The following is a 14,745-nucleotide window of genomic DNA, read 5'->3' as shown; positions in this document are numbered from 1 at the left end:
GGGTGTCAATCAAAAGCCTTGCTCGTACGAGAAATTTGGCAATAAAGAGTGTCAAATTTCACTGTATAGACAGCTGGGTTCATTTTTAGAGCTGTAAGAGCTATATGGTATATGTGATGTAGAGCGCTCCACCTTTACCTTTTATGTCTATTCAGGGTGGTGATACCCCCCATGGTGAAGCGATCCATCACTATATACAAAATTGCACAATATCTATTACCCATAGGAATACATCTGGAAAAATCTGTCAGAGGAGCGCATTGACCACATTTTATAAAAATATGGGTATGCATACTTGACAGATACTGATCATACACAAGCTTCATTTCCGAAGTATACATGCCCAGAACAGTATTGGCTGCTGTGCGCATTCGGGCAGAAGCGTGGAATTACAGGGAGCACAAGTGAACAGAGAATGTGCTGCTTGTTTGTCGAATAGAGGACAGAGCATCACAATGGAAAGGAGCCCATTCAAGCTAGTGATTACTAGTAAGGTTTTCAGACAGAAGGGGGCGGTCGGTGACACCTGGCCTTGGGCGCTGGAAAGGACAAATCCGGCCCTGACTGCCACAGTTGTGTCTTTGCACCTTTCTATCTCCCCGCTTCCAGAGTGTAATTTACATTCCCCTGCATTCAACACTGCACATAGTTCATGAGCACTGAGACAAAGTCAGAGGGTGAAGAAACACAATAAAGTTAATGTTGAATACATATAATACAAATATCCACTGGGCCCCCTTTGCTGAAGGGCCCCATAGCAGCAAATGTAGTGAAGCAGCACTTCAGTATTGTAATCACATGCATAGTCTTGTAGTGAGAATTGCATGTGATTTTTTGTGATTGCAATTTTTCAAAAATCCAAACTTGAATGTAATATGTCCCACGTGTGGTCTGGATACTTTTTTTCCTACTAGATTACAGTTCTTCTTTAATCACATGGGCATAGGTAGAATTATTGCTGTGGCTTTCCTGCTGTCCTTGTCTAGTAGGGAGCCACTTCACGAATGGAAGTATACAGGCAGATGCCATGTGTGTCTCCTTCCCAGCTTAATTGAAACCTGTGTCGCCTGCATTTGCTGCTGTATTGGTAATGCTCTCATGCAGCAGCAAATGCAGGTGACACAGGCTTCATTACGCCGGAGAGGACAGACAACACAGGGAAAAACAAGAGGCGGTCTTTCGTGCGCCAGCTTATATAATAAATCTAAGCCAAGTTTTCTCCTTTGTTTAGGCCTCATACACATATTAGAAGATTGTTTACAACCGTGTCTGCCGAGAATCTAGCATGTGTACAGTGGTCCTGATATGTCTCTAGAGTGCCAGAACTTCTCAGATAGGGATCTAGAGTGCCAGAACTTCTCAGCTGAGCACAGGCTGAGGACAGTTTTCCTACTTTCCCCTCACTCTCAAAGCTGTTCTGTTAGGCACCGCACCATCAACCCTCCATAGCAACAGAATGCATAATTAGCCTATAGGAAAGTGAACCGTCTGTACAGCACTCCGTTAAAACTGTCAACCAAGGTATTAAGTACTGACCCCTGTGGGCGGTTATAATTGTGGGTGTGTACACAACTTAACGTTATGTAGACATGATAGATTTTTATTTCCCAACATGATAATTTGTGATTATTTTAGATGAAAACCTGGTATCACTATAAGTGGCCCATAACATCATCAGCAATGTTGTTAGTGATTCCCTGGATCACTAGTGACCAACCTCTATTGTCAGATTGCTGTCCCTGTAATAGGGCACCTCACACTCATCTTCCCCTTATCTTCTCCATAAAACAGGACAGACTTTTCAGCAGTGGCTTTGCAGCATGTCTGTACAGCAGCTGCTCCTTAAAGATACACTGAAGCGCAAAAAAAATTATGATATAATGATTGGTATGTGTAGTACAGCTAAGAAATAAAACATTTACAGCAGATATATGAGTCTAAAGGTGCCCATACACTTAAACATTTGCCCGCTGATAGACAGCAGATTTGATCACTGTGATCGAATCTGCTGTTAAATCGATGTGCAAACGCTGACCGAACGACCGATTTCTGTCCGAAATCGATTGTTACCATCGATCTGTCCGAGCGGAACATTTCGCTCGATCGCCGGCGGGTCGATAGCGGCATTCGAATGTCCGACAACCGATGCTAGCGACAATACATTACCTGTTCCACCGGCGCGTGTCCCCGATCTCCACGCTGTCTCTTCTCCGCGCTGAGCTCCGGCTGGCTTCACTTCTTCCTGTCCCGACAGGAAGTTTAAACAGTAGAGTGCCCTCTACTGTTTAAACTTCCCCCGACAGGAAGTAAAAAGTGAAGCTGGAGCCCAGAGCGGAGAAGGGACAGCGGAGACCGGGCGGACTGTAATGTATGCAGGAGGGGCAGCGGCACCGGCAGCTCCACAGATTGTGAATCGGTTTCATAATGAAATCGATTCAAAATCTTTTTACAGTGTAGGCAGCCAATAGATCCCTCTTTGATCAGATTCGATCACAGAGGGATCTATCTGCTGGTCGATCTGGTGGCAATCGACCAGTGTATGGCAGCCTTAATATTGTTTCCTGTACAGGAAGAGTTAAGAAACTCCAGTTGTTATCTATGCAAAAAAGCCATTCAGCTCCACGACTTTCAAAGTTGCGGAGAGTTCTGTCTTCTGAAGCTTATTATCTTAACTGTCAGGCATTGTACTGTTTTTTCTTCCCCAGAGGACAGGTCAAAAGTTCACTTGCCTGTTCTGCAAAATCATTTAGAATGCTGGGTAGTGTGTAAACTGCAAATATTAGAGAATGATGCAATATTATAAAAAACACTATATAACTGAAAATAAAAATATGAGAATATTTGCTTCTAATGTTCTAGTAATTATCCGTACTACACAACCAATTCATTATATCATAATTTTTTTTTCTTCAGTGTCTCTTTAAGATGTCACCCAAAACGATCATTAACTATTGTTTCTGGCGAATTGGGCATTTGTATTGGTCTTTCAGTTGTCTGCTGTTCTTCAGCTTTGGAGTTCCATAGTAAATTATTTATTTAAGTATTTATATAGCGCTGACAGCACCGTACAGAATATATTGTCTTGTCGTCAACTGTCCCTCAGAGGGGCTCTCAATCTAGTCCCTACCATAGTCATAGATCTACTGTATTTTTTGGACTATAAGACTCACTTTTTCGCCCACAAAAGTGTGTGTGTGTGGGGGGGGGGGGGGGTAGTCACTGCGTCTTATAGTTCAAATGCAGGGAGTTCCTGACTTGAGAATGCCTGCCAATATGAACCTCCAACCCGACGCAATGTCAGGGACTCTCTGTACTATACCCATGCAGAGGAGGACACAGGGGGACAAACGGAGGACACAGGGGGACACAAAGGGGCATAGAGAAGGACACAAGGGAGAAACAAATGGGCATAGAGGAGGACACAGGGGGACAGAGGAGGACACAGTGAGACATAAGAGGTACAAGAGGGCATGAGGTACAAAGGGGGCATAATCCACAAGATGCCCCTTCTCCATGGATGCACCAGGTTTAGTATATATTTTCCCTGGTTCTTGTACTCTAAAGCTAAAAGGTCAGGAGCGTCTTATAGTCTGAAAAATACGGTATGTGTCGTGTAGAGCATAGTCTAGGGCCAATTTAGGGAGAAGCCAATTAACTTATCTATATGTTTTTGCGGATGTGGGAGGAAACCAGAGTGTCCAGAGGAAAGCCACACAGACACGGGGAGAACATACAAACTCCTTGCAGATGTTGACCTGGCTGGGACACCAACCGGGGACCCAGCGCTGCAAGAGCACTAACCACTACGCCACTGTGCTGCCCATTGTAAATGATGCCCATTGCTGCAGCTCTCAGCCCTATCCAGAAGCACATACAGTGGTTTCATAATCATGACTGGGCTTAATAAGCATCATCTGTTGGAACTCTGACAAAAGCTTCTATAGTACAGAATGACAGTGATTCATGCCATTTATTGTAATAGAGTGTCCTCTGCAGTCCTGTTTCTAGATCTGTCTCCACTCTCTTGTGATAAAAGGAAAACACAGTATTGCAGGATACTGAATGAATACAACATGAGTTATGTCCAAGTCACTAGAGGGGGTTGTGCTGGGACATCTGACCTAGTGAGTCATACATCTTACCCAGTGATCTGGGAATTCTGCTGCTTTTGGAGGAGGTTGGAAAATGTTGCTGCATTATCTGATCTAAACCCTTTCCTGGCCAACAAATATCTTTCCAAAGCTTTGGTGTTTTAAGATTGGATGTATAAAACAGTGACACATTTTTAACCGTGTTAGTATAGCAATAGCTGTATTTGCTGACATAAGATAGTGACTGTAAAAAGGATATATTGGTCATTTGAATCACCTTGGAAAGAAGTGACAGGTCAGAAAAATATAAAAACACCTCTTTAGCTCAGCTATGTAGATTATTAATATAATTTATATCGCTTTGGCATCTTCTGCAGTGCTTTACAGTATATATAGTCATGTCATTAACTGTTCCTGAAAGGAACTCACAATCTAATCCCTAGTCACAGTCTAATGTGTTACTAGTTATGTAGATTATTAATATAATTTATATTGCTTTGGCATCTTCTGCAGTGCTTTACAGTATATATAGACATGTCATTAACTGTTCCTGAAAGTAACTCACAATCTAATCCCTAGTCACAGTCTAATGCGTTACTAGGGCCCAATCTCAGATGTACTCAAATGTCTGGCTCTCAGGGCTGGATTTACAATAAGGCACTGTAGACACTAGCCTACAGGCGCCTGATGATGGAAATGCGGCCCACTCCCCTCCCAGAGAGCCTCCCTCCCTCTTTCCCTATGCAGAGTCCTGATGAGAGTGTAAATGAGAGGTTACTTACACTGCTCTTGGCATTCCAATGATGAGATCTTTCTTCAGTCAGGGGCACCTCTAGCTACTTACTGTAATATTGAGGTTCCTCTAGCTAATTAATACTAAGGGACACCTGTGGCTACCAAAGCCAGGTAGGAAAAGTAAGGGAGTTGTTACAGCTGGGCCAGCCAGCATACTCACAGTGAAGCTTGGTGGGGGGTTGATGGTTCATGGAGGGCAAAGTCTAAGGTGCCAGGACATCTGTGCCTACAGGCTCCTGTGAGGTAAATCCAGGCCTGCCGGCGCCATTTTTGCCTGTATCGATATGTGCCCTCTGGTATGCGGCAGCCCCCTCCCTAATGCCACATGTTCCCTCAGTAGTCAGCCCTCTTCGCTCTAGCTATACTGGTCCCCAGAAGAAATCCTCCCTCCCTATAGTCAGATGTGCCCCAGTAGGCAGCCCCACTCCCCATAGCCAGATGTTCCCCCAGTAGGCAGTCTCCCTCCCCATAGCCAGATGTGCCCCTTAGGCAGCCTCCCCCCACTTGTGTACCCGACAGAATGTGTAGCAGGATCCTGCATCTGCCTGCATCTTCCAGTGCCTGGGTTCCCTGCTATCCCTGTGCCCCCCCCCCCCCTGCAACATGCTTGGTGTGCCAGTGGCCAGTAAACTACCTGTGACCCCTGGCTTGAGGAGCGCTCCATGAGGCAGTGTGTCAGCACCAGTGTTCATCGGAGATTCCCTCTTGTAAAATAAATAATTGACTCTTCAAACCTTAGTATCCCCATGCAAAGTTCTGTTTTTCCACATTATAAAAAAATAAGATAGTTACAATTTTGATGTAACACTAATCTCTAGTAAAGTCTGGTGTTGCAAGTACTCCATACCTCAGAGGAGATTTAAGGGAGGCTATGGTAGTCTTTTTTTATTTTTTTTTATTTTTTGCAGAACGAAAGGGTTAGAACCACTGAGAGGTTTTTTTTTATTCCTCTCTGGGTTCCAGTTGGGGCGATTTTTCTCCCGTCCTATTCCAAATTCAGGATAGCTGGTGAAATCTCTCCAATAAAAACACACACAGGAATAAAACACCATTATAAATAGTGTGAAAACTACAAGGTTTACAATGATGTCTTCTGAGGACAGTTAGTGCTATGACTATTTACTTTAAGTACTTCAGAAGGTGTCACTGCTGTATATTAATGATAATAAAAGGCTATTCCATTCAGTATTTCATTTTGAATAGAGAGAAGAATGGTTTTAGCATCTTCTGGAATATTATTGGGGTTTATCCTCCCTTATAGCTGCAAACATAAATAAGAATAACTGAGAGAATTCACAGCAGCATCTTCTCAACCTGCCTGTTGAAACACTTTAAGTGAACATGAACAGAGTAAAATTATTTGAAACTAATGACCTTAGCCTGTTTAAAAACGGGCTTAGTCTGTCACCATTCTGACAAGTGCATGCACTTGTCCGTCGCGCGCGCGTGCACGCCTGCCCTGTCCTCCCTCAGCTCTCCTCAGTGTCTCTGCGTCCCTCCCTGCACATGCGCAGTGCAAAAAAGCACTGACACAGGGACATAGCGGATGCAGAGACACAGGGATATTATTTAAAGAGATAAACACATGATATACCTGCAAATGAATATTACATACTTACCTTGCCGTCAGTTCCTCTCAGAAGCTCACCATTTTTTTCTTACAACAATTCCTTCCACTTCTGACAAGATTTTGTCAGAACTGAAATATATCAGTTGCTGTCAGTTTGATATCAGTTGATGTCAATTATAACTGAAAGCACAACTGATGAGCTAGGTAATGCCTTTGTTTCGTTATGGCTCAAGTGGGTAATATTACAGTGCGTTTTGACCAGAAAGCTGGGGTAATGGCCATTTTCAAAATGGAGGATGGAGAATTCTATTGATTACAGTGAAGAAACATGATGCAGAAGAGGAGAAAGAGATTGATGAGTAGACTGCATGGTAGGTAAGTATGACGTGTGTATATTTATTTTGACTTAATTTTCAGTTCTTCAGTTCAGAATTGCTTTTAGCATCATACTGTCAAATATCTTATCGATGTCTGCCTTAAATGATTACCAACTACTTAAAGGGCAAGCCTTAAAGTCGTCATAATCAATATTAGTCAGTAGTGGGTGCGTAGCTCACTATAAACAGAATAGTTATAGGTTAACAGGTTTACCTTTGGAAAAAATATGCAACACTCATCTGTTGAATTTTATAAAATTATATTGATATAAAAAATAGATAAAGCATATATACAGGGATATACATCTCTCCAGTTGTTGTCCATCATCCAAAATACATTTTCAAAGTTCCTGTAGTGAAACAAGTCCATATCAACATAGCAATTCTTCTCCTGTAGATTTTAACTTCCATCGATAATTGTTATCTCGAGATTGTACAGTGTATGGTACACACAAATATAGCTTTATCCTTAAAACATGATATCTAAAGTTCTATTCTTAAAGAACTTAAAGTAGATATATCTTAATCAATCAAAGCTAGGTAGTTGTCCCTAAGCTTACAATTGCAGTTAAATAGTAATGCTTACTGATTGTATATGAAGTATAGCATAAAAAAGTTATCTAAAAAAACGTTAAACTGCTGAAGTTTGAAATAACAAGTCTTTAACATTTATATAAGCTATTGTCAATAAATTCACCTAGAATAATGCATATTACGTCTCGTGTTCTAGAATCACAGTGGAAGGTAGGTCTCTAGGCCTCAGTTGATCTTAGTAGAGTTTCAGGCTCAATGACAAAATATTCCAACCTGCCAGGGCTTTTTATTGTAAAATTTCTAATATGGCTTCGGTTAGGGGATTTCATGGTGACGCACAAAACTTAAACTTATTTTTAACTGGTACATTCTGACATTTTGTGACATTTTGAACTAGCGGGTTATCTGAGCAGGTGCGTACATATATGACGCTACTTGACTTACTAACCTAAGCAATCTATGTCTTTTCTAATCAAAATTACATCAATAACATTTTAATTAGATCATTTGACACAAGTGATGACCCAGGTGCTGTCCTTATGACATCTTTCTGGATCTGATGGATGCAAAGATATATGCGTATGTTCTTAACTTAATCTAGGAACTTGGCATGTTCTTTGGTACATCATTAATTAACGGGGATTTCCTGAACGCCCCAGTGGTCACAGGTTGTACTGTCTTGATCACATGGCTTATTGTTTTGGTTTGGTATTCATAACAAACAGCCATGTACTTTTAATACATGCTAAAATATATAGAAAACAAACTTATTTACCTTATTATATAGGTTTATTATTGATCAAGTAATTAATTAATAACGCTATGATCACTATACATGATCTCTATACAGGATTAATATATCAGCATATAACAGGCTTAGCTTCTGCAGTGTATGTGTTTGGCCTTGCATAAGCGCATTGCATTGCAGCAAAAACTGAATATAGTCAGAACATTTCTACAGCGCTATCTTAATATAATCATAACCTTGTACAGGGAACAAACAGCTTACTGAAGAAAATGACATTAAGGGTTACTCTAACCAACAATCTAACTGATTTAAAGAAGAACTCTGCTTATAATCATAAAATCATGAAATTAACTAAAATAATCTGCAGAACATTTTAACACATATATAATCATCTTAAAGCAAGATGGAAATTATTTGAGATATGAGATTTTCTGACAATACAAGTGGTGAGTCGTGGTTGCTTGAACACGTTTTGTAATCTTTTGTGCAGTGTTTTCTCCATGGCCATCATAGACTTTGACAGAGAAAGATACTTGAATGAGAAGTCATGGAGGCTGTACCTCTAATTACTAACAATGAGTAATCCTGGCACTCAGAAAATTGGCTATTCATTTGTGTGGGTGCTCAAACGGCAGACTATCAACAGTCCCCCTACTAGCAAGAGGGACTGTTAGGAGACCAGGATTCAAATCTCTGCTCTTCTTATTAAGTAAGCAAGTACCTATTCTGTAAGAAGTCGTTGGGGCAAGACTCCCTAACACTGCAAGGTGGCCTACAGAGTGCACCATTGGTGGCTGCAGCTCGCAATTGCTTTAAGTCTGACAGGAGAAATTTTCTATATAATTGTTAGGATTAATATTATTAAAAACAGGGAATGAGGCTTGGATTAGGCTGGTAGGGGAGGAATAGAAAGAAGTTAGGATATTTGTAGCTATTATAAAATGTAATAAAAGATAATGTTATCTTGTGTTTCACTGTCTTTAGGAGACCCGGCAGTGTGAGAGAAGGGTTTGTTTACATTCCTCATTTGATACAATTAGACAATCAGAAAGCATCAGAAAGCATTTATGCTTAAATTAGACGATGAATAAAGCAGTTATGAATAAAATGCAAAGTCAGCTCTTAGAGAAAAAAAAAGTGTACTTTGGGAACGTATAATTTCTAAATGAATAATAATACTCATGCACAAAAGCAAATATGCTAACCCGTAAGGCATATAAAAAGTAGGAAAACCTGTTTTTATTGAATATTATGTCAGGGTTTTATACCGCTTTAACATTAATTTTGGCCCGTGGCAATGCTCCCAGCTCTGTCCTCTCTCACTGTAAGCTTGTTTTGCCCTCCTTCCTTGTTTGAGTGATAGAGCGTAATTACACTCTATCATTCCCTTGCTCCGAAACGGAGGGGTCTCTTACTCCCTGTCCGCCGCTCGTTTACCACATGGAGTCGGTGGCCCATCCTGCAAGGAAGTCGCTCCCCTGATCCTCTTCGCATGCCCGGTGTCGTGGCATGCAGCAGTGACGTGAAGACAGCAGAGCGGCTCCGACCAAGTAGGCGCGTATACAGGAAGTACTTCTTGTATACGCGATGTTACCGGAGGAGCTGCTCTGCTGTCTGCACATCACTGCTGCATTCCACGGCACCGGGCATGCGCAGATGATCAGGGAAGCGGACTTCCATGCAGGTTGAGCCACCGACTCCAGCAAGTAATGGAGCGGCGGCCGGGAAAAAGGGGCAGTAGGCTGGCTACCTACTGGGAGCATCTACCTAGCGGCAGCCAGGGAAGGAGGGGAGACAGGCTGGCTACCTACTGGAGGCACCTACCTAGCTAACCTATACTGGGGGCACCTAGCTAGCTAACCTATACTGGGGGCACCTACCTAGCTAACCTATACAGGGGGCATCTACCTAGCTAACCTATACTGGGTGAACCTATACCTGTCTACCTATACTGGGGCACCTACCTGGCTAACCTATATATGGGGCACCTATGCCTAAATAACCTATACTGGGAGTACCTACCTGGCTAACCTATACTGTTGCCACCTATACTTGGCTACCTATACTGGGTGCACCTATACCTGGTTTCCTATACAGAGTCACCTATACCTGGCTACCGACCTATACTGAGGTTTTTTTTTTTCTTTTGTCCCACCGCAGCTGTAGCATGCGGTACAAACTGTCAGGTGCTGTGCGATCATTCCAAATGGGGGGGGGGGGGGGGGGGGTAAATATGTCTGTTGGCCCTGTGGTCTAAGTTTTTCATTTTGGCCCTCCATTTAAGCTTGACACCTGTGATATATAAGCACCATAGCTGTATAAACACTAATTTTAGCCAGAGCTTCTACAGTTTACAAGATAGTAAAATGTGTGATAATTTCTTGCAATCACTGTATACTGACATTTTATGATCACAATATATCAGCATGTTTTACCTTGTATGGAATGGATCAGAACAACTCTCTTGCCAAGAGATACCAATTTAAAATAAAGAATTTAGACCTACCACTTCCATCAAAATTTGGCAAAAATGTCAGCATAGCTCTGAGCCCTCTGCCTGCTGGGATGGTACCTTGGCAGGACAATGCCACAGGGAGCAGCTCCATTTGGTGTGTGTATACTTACTTTTAAACTAGTAAAAGTTATTTATATATGGGAATACAGTATATGTAGTACATCATGGTTTGCCCAATTTTTACACTACAGAAAAAGAAACGGAGGTGATATGTAACCATTTCACTCTAACAGAAGGTGAAACTCCAGTAGAGAAGTATTATGTGTCGTAAGTAATTAGTGTAGTAAGTGCTTTGTGGCACTGGTGCCGACACCATGTGTACAAATGACCCTGCATCCACAGTCTTATCGACATATGAGAAAATAATTCTCAAAGAGAGACTAAAGCTGGAAAAAAACAAAAAATGTATGATATATTGAATTGTATGTGTAGTCCAGATAATTAGTAGAACATTAGTAGCAAATAAAGTCTCATATTTTTATTTTCAGTTATGTAGCTTTTCCTTTTTTTTCATCATTTTGTCATATTTGCAGTTACAAACCACACATTGTATTTTAAACTATGAAACAGAGCAGAGCTAATGATCCTTTGAACTTTCATGCAGGAAAAACTTATCTGAAGCTGTGTCTCACTGTTTCTTTGATGTATAAGTGCTTCAGAAAATAGGACTGTCTCTGACCCAACTTGGGTCAGAGAGATCAGTGCAGCTCTTTTGCATAGATAAGAGCTAAAGTTTCTTAACTCTTCCTGTACTGAAAACAATTTGAGACTCTGTTCTTTGTTACTAATTTTCTATTTCTTAGCTGTACTACACATACAATTCATTATATCATAAGTTTATTTTCACTTCATATTCCCTTTAACTGCTATCATTACATCCTGCTGCAACTTGCTCCTGCTCATCCTTCCCTCTCCATAGGGCAGAGCAAGCGGAGAGTCAGGCAGCGTACTTGCATGGAATCATTCACCAGTGTGTAATGGATGTCAACTCCCCTTTTCTGGTACAACCCCAAATTCTAAGTAGCTTAAGGTCGGAGGTTTACAAACAGATGTAACCAATGGTAACCTACTCAGGTTAGGTTATCCTGAGTCACTGGTGCTCGATCCACCAGTGGGTCACCAATCCACTTCAAATAATCTAATAAACAAGGGAGAAGGCACACAACAGGCTTTTCAACTTGCGTTTATCTAAACTTTAGCAAATACACAACATGTTTCGGGGTTACCCCCTTCATCAGGTGTACATGCTCCCCCAAAAACAGTGTTTAAATTAAACAACCAAATGCACCACACCCATCAAGGACAACCCCCTCTTTGGTCAGCTGACCCATAACATCACATTCCTATGAGGGTTAGCCCATTATTGTCCAATAGGGGAAAAAAGTTCATAATCCATATACAGTGGGTTGCAAAAGTATTTGGCCCCCTTGAAGTTTTCCACATTTTGTCACATTACTGCCACAAACATGCATCAATTTTATTTGAATTTCACGTGAAAGACCAATACAAAGTAGTGTACATGTTAGAAGTGGAACAAAAATCATACATGATTCCAAACATTTTTTACAAATCAATAACTGCAAAGTGGGGTGTGCGTAATTCGGCCCCCTGAGTCAATACTTTGTAGAACCACCTTTTGCTGCAATTACAGCTGCCAGTCTTTTAGGGTATGTCTCTACCAGGTTTGCACATCTAAAGACTGAAATCCTTGCCCATTCTTCTTTGCAAAACAGCTCCAGCTCAGTCAGATTAGATGGACAGCGTTTGTGAACAGCAGTTTTCAGATCTTGCCACAGATTCTCGATTGGATTTAGATCTGGACTTTGACTGATCCATTCTAACACATAGATATGTTTTGTTTTAAACCATTCCATTGTTGCCCTGGCTTTATGTTTAGGGTCATTGTCCTTCTGAAAGGTGAACCTCCGCCCCAGTCTCAAGTCTTTTGCATACTCCAAGAGGTTTTCTTCCAAGATTGCCCTGTATTTGGCTCCATCCATCTTCCAATCAACTCTGACCAGCTTCCCTGCCCCTGCTAAAGAGATGCACACCCCAAGCATGATGCTGCCACCACCATATTTGACAGTGGGGATGGTGTGTTCAGAGTGATGTGCAGTGTTAGTTTTCCGCCACACATAGTGTTTTGCATTTTGGCCAAAAAGTTCCATTTTAGTCTCATCTGACCAGAGCACCTTCTTCCACATGGTTGCTGTGTCCCCCACATGGCTTGTGGCAAACTGCAAACGGGACTTCTTATGCTTTCTGTTAACAATGCCTTTCTTCTTGCCACTCTTCCATAAAGGCCAACTTTGTACAGTGCATGACTAATAGTTGTCCTATGGACAGAGTCTCCCACCTGAGCTGTAGATCTCTGCAGCTCATCCAGAGTCACCATGGGCCTCTTGACTGCATTTCTGATCAGCGCTCTCTTTGTTCGGCCTGTGAGTTTAGGTGGATGGCCTTGTCTTGGTAGGTTTACAGTTGTGCCATACTCCTTCCATTTCTGAATGATGGCTTGAACAGTGCTCCGTGGGATGTTCAAGGCTTTGGAAATCTTTTTGTAGCCTAAGCCTGCTTTAAATTTCTCAATAACTTTATCCCTGACCTGTCTTGTGTGTTCTTTGGACTTCACGGTGTTGTTGCTCACAATATTCTCTTAGACAACCTCTGAGGCCCTCACAGAGCAGCTGTATTTGTACTGTCATTAGATTACACACAGGTGCACTCTATTTAGTCATTAGCACTCATCAGGTAATGTCTATAGGCAACTGACTGCACTCAGACCAAAGGGGCCGAATAATTGTGCACACACCATTTTGCAGTTATTTATTTGTTAAAAATGTTTGGAATCATGTATGATTTTCGTTCTACTTCTCATGTGTACACCACTTTGTGTTGGTCTTTTATGTGGAATTCCAATAAAATTGATTCATGTTTGTGGCAGTAATGTGACAAAATGTGGAAAACTTCAAGGGGGCCGAATACTTTTGCAACCCACTGTATATGGAAAAAAGTCCCAAAACCTGCAAAAGAAAAAGAAAGTACACAGGGCACTACATACCAGTCTACCTATTGAACCTGATGTACATATTGATAATTCTAAACTACAGTGCAATCACTATGCAACATAATGCAGCCACTATGCAACAATATATTGACTGATCGGTCTAATCTTACCACCTTCCAATCGATATCCCCAGAGACGTAAATGGACTGAAAGCCCATCATCTAAGGAGAGAGCGGGACAAAAACAAATGCATAAAATTGCAAGCACAATATTACAGAAAGCATTTCAGGCTAAACATTTCATTCATCCCTCTTGGGGAAATGGTATCCAATCTTCGCATCCAACTTGCTTCCTTCTGTAAGAAGATTTTTTCTCTGTCACCTCCTCTCTGCAATGGTGGCACGTGGTCAAGCACCAGCCAGCAGAGCTGCGACACCCCATGGCCACGATCAAAAAAATGCCTGGCCACTGGGGTGTCACAGGCCCTCACCCGCGGCTTATAGCCACGAATGCTCCTGAAGAAGGAAGGCGTTACCTTTTGAAACGCGTTGGCTTGATTGGCTAAGACTGCAGAGAGACGTCACGCAGCAGCGCTTCCGAGTACTGTGGACCGATATCCGGAGCAGGTCTCCTCAAACGAACCCGGACCATTCTGTGTTGGCAGGAGCGGCCGCAGCCATACACGGGTGTGAACGGATCCACGGACCGGTCAGATTCAATCTTTCCCCTCCTCCTCTCCCGTACACGCATCTCGCTGGGAAGGACTTTAACTCACGCAGACTACAGGCGTGAGTATCAAGATTGCATGCGGCAATATATACTCTTTGATGCTTTGGTGCATATAGTTGAAAAACGCATAGTGACTTGGAAACAAGGACACGTATACATTCATTTTGAGCAAAACAATGCTATTGGATACCATTCTGTTGCTGAAATAGGAGATTCATCTTATTATTAACATCCAAATTTAATGGAGACACTGTTTATTGCTGGATGAGAAGACTATTGTGTCCGTGTGGAATTTTAAAAGTATATATAATATTCCTTCCCCCCCGTTTTTAAGCATAAGTATTCATTTTTATTTACTTAGGTGTTCCAATAGATGAGA

This window comes from Hyperolius riggenbachi, chromosome 12 (assembly GCF_040937935.1).
Source record: "Hyperolius riggenbachi isolate aHypRig1 chromosome 12, aHypRig1.pri, whole genome shotgun sequence".
In the NCBI taxonomy this organism is placed as follows: domain Eukaryota; kingdom Metazoa; phylum Chordata; class Amphibia; order Anura; family Hyperoliidae; genus Hyperolius; species Hyperolius riggenbachi.
The sequence above is the reverse complement of the archived record's forward strand: the minus strand, read 5'-3'. Positions refer to the sequence as shown.